Source organism: Gossypium raimondii, chromosome 12 (assembly GCF_025698545.1).
Source record: "Gossypium raimondii isolate GPD5lz chromosome 12, ASM2569854v1, whole genome shotgun sequence".
Lineage (NCBI taxonomy): Eukaryota > Viridiplantae > Streptophyta > Magnoliopsida > Malvales > Malvaceae > Gossypium > Gossypium raimondii.
In genome coordinates this window covers 25,366,839-25,370,092 of record NC_068576.1, presented here as the reverse complement: position 1 = coordinate 25,370,092, position 3,254 = coordinate 25,366,839, and the positions used below count along the sequence as shown (strand labels likewise).

Genomic DNA, 3,254 nt, shown 5'->3' with positions numbered 1-3,254 from the left:
CGAAACTGGGCCGAAGGTCAAATGATGGCTAGATCGGATCGGTCGGGTCATCACTAACCCAGACCAAACCGGCTCAGGGTGTTGTATAGGTGTCGCACCAGATCATCGGACACTGGCGGTGCCATTAGTCATGCATTTACTGCATCTCTAAGTGGCTTGGCCATAATGTTGTTCGTCAGTGGTTGAGTAGTGGAAGAGTTACACTCCTACAGAGAATCTACCAGAGAATTTGATTTCAAATTAATTATTCCATAAATAATATTATTTTAATAGTTTGATATTAAATTTAATCTAATATTGTTTACTTTATAGATAAACATTCTATTATTTTAATAAGATTTAATATTAATTTGAATCTAATATTTATCTTAATAAATATTATATTAATTTAATATTAAAGTGATTAAGTTTAATCATAGTTGAACTCTCTAAACTCTCCTTATATAAAGAGAGCGTTGAGTCATTACTTAAACACACTTGAATTCAAGAGAAAGGTTTTGAGAGAAAATTCTTTAAAGAGAGTATTCCAGAAAATTTCTAAAGATATTTTTTTTTTATTTACAACTTGAATCAAAAGTTTAGAGAAATTGTAAAATTACCCTACTGGTAATTTTTGTGAAAAATTTTCTGATTGGAAGCGAGCCCACACTCGGCGGACGTGAGCTTGAGGATAGCAGAGAAGACTACTCGGTCGAAGCGCTCATCCTAGATGAATCGAAAAGATACAATTTCAATTAAGTATTTATTACTTTAGATATCACAACCAAGATCTTGTTTTGGGAAAATTATTAATACTCCGGTTTTTCCCTAAATTTATTTTCCCTTGCATTTTTCCAAGACTAAGTTACATAGAGCTTTATTAAAATGAATGCTCCCTATCTCTATGGGAATTATTAAGATTCTCTATCTAGAAATAATAGACTACAAGAGGATTCCCTGTCAAGAAATAATAGCACTACAGGAGGCATTCATATTAACTTTTTCACCTACCTTAATTTTCCTATGCCTAGACATGATTTCCTTTAAAAATTTGGCATACTTAGGAACTTTCTCAATTAATTCAATCAAAGCCAAGTTGTCATTTAATGTTTTTAACAAGTTTAGAAAGCTTAGAAACTCGTCTTCATCCTATTTTTTTTTCTCTTCCAACCTTGAAGGGAATGATATCTTTGCAACGATAGGGTATTTAATTGTCTCTTTTTCCGCTTCAATTGCCGGTGTAACTACTTCCTTTGGTTCTAGTTCACCATTAGCTTTTCAGGAGTATTCTTGAAGATTATCAATATTCTCCTTATTTACCTCCTGAGTTGGGTTTCCGGGCTACTCAATACTTTACCCGATTGGAGCGCGATTGCTTTTACATGCTCCTTTCATTCTCTCTGAGGATTATCTTCGGTGTTGCTAGGAATACCCATGTCAATTTGTTTTTTTATATCACCCATCGTGGTCATCAATTGGCTCATCTGATCTTCAAGCTTAGTTAATTTTTTTGAATTAGTGCACTAGTTAATTTTTTTTGAATTGGTGCACTCAGACTGCATCTGCTTCACATCTATTCTCATTGACTGTATCTCCCCCTCGATTCGATCCAAGTGTTGACCACATTCAGTATGATCAATTACGTTAGCCTTTTTTTAGGTTTCTATAAGTAAAGAGGTTGATAGTTAGTGTTTTTAACCTGATTTGAAGTACTACCTCCTCCTTGATTTCCTCTCCATCTCAGATTCGGGAGATCTCTCCATCTGGAATTATAAGTATTTGAATAAGGGTTTCCACCCCTATTTCCTATGTAATTCACATCCTCGGTAGGACTATTGATGCAATTGAAGAGTGGTTTGTACCCTCCATATATAGACAGTGCACTATTCTCAGATTCTATACGGTTGATCTTGTCAACTAACTACTGGTATTTGTTATCCTCTTGGACAACATTTACCATAGATGATCTTAGGTCATATGTATATCGTTCAGTTGGCCACTGGCAAGAGTTCATCTCCATATTTTCTATTAATTTGTAGGCTTCCTCGTACGTTTTGTTCATTAATGCACCTGTTGTTGCTCCATCTAATCCTGACCTTGAATGTACATCCAACCCATTGTAGAAAATTTACAATCTTAACCACTCAGGTAATCTGTGGTATGGGAATTTCTAAATCAACGTCTTAAAACGCTCCCATGCTTCATGAATACTTCCCCTCTAATTGTTTAAACATAGAAATTTCTATTCTTAGTTAGAACGTCTTGCTAATGCGGAAGAACTACTAGAGGAATTTTCCAGCAAGTTCATCCCATGTCAAGATTGATCCTGGTGCCTACGAATCTAACCAATAAAAGGTGTTATTACTTAATGAAAAGGGGAGCAATCGAAGACGAATAGTGTCATCAGTGACCCCATTATTTTTGAAGGTATCACAAAGCTAGAGGAATCATTTTAGATGCTAACTTGGATCTTTTGTCATCATTCCTCAAAACTACAAATGATTCTAGATCATTTGGATCATAGTGGGCTTGATCTCAAAGTTATTGGCCGTTATAGTTGGCCTCGTTATACTCCCTTGAACCATAGACATATTTGGTATATTCCCTTAGAGTTCTTTTGTTTCACGCCATGAGATTGTTTGCGGGTAGCTATGGTGGTGGTGGTGGGTCTTCTAGGTTGTTTTTGTTAGCTTAAGTCAAACAGTGGATTATCATATTGTGGTAAATTACCTTTAGCAGGTAGCTGATTCTGCATTGGCTATTCTTGTTTTTCTCTTGTTGTCGATGATTTCCTTTAAAAATTTGGATCTATGACTGGCTTTATAGGTGTTCCCATACTACAATTCATACACTAAACCCAAAAAGAAAATATTATTAGAAATAATTTGAGACTAAATCAAAAACATATGAAACCTTAAGGAAAAAGTTAGAAAAATTCACACTACAAGGATTACACGGCCGTGTGCCCAGGCTGTGTGACTCACCAATATTTCTTGATATTCTGAGTAGACTACAATAAAAAAAATAAGTGTGATATCTCATATCAATTTATTTGATCATAGCCATGCATTTCTAGTCTCACTCCATCAAGTGGACAGGGATAAATTATGATTTTCTCTATAAACTTATCTCCTAATCTCATTTGTCCTAAATTACTCCTTAAGTGCATCACTTCCTAGGGTTTAATTGCACATAATTTAAACCAACTAACTCAAATTTAAACCCTAATTAGTTGTTAACTAGTCACACATTCATTCGATAATCTCCTTAAGGAA

At 34.8% G+C, this 3,254-nt stretch overlaps 1 non-coding gene across 1 annotated transcript; it reads left to right on the top strand.

Annotated features, from left to right (window-relative positions):
- Positions 1-2,129: 2,129 nt before the first annotated feature.
- Positions 2,130-2,234, top strand: LOC128035706 (small nucleolar RNA R71). Its single transcript, XR_008192257.1, has one exon. It is a non-coding gene; the product is annotated as a small nucleolar RNA R71 (small nucleolar RNA).
- Positions 2,235-3,254: the final 1,020 nt, after the last annotated feature.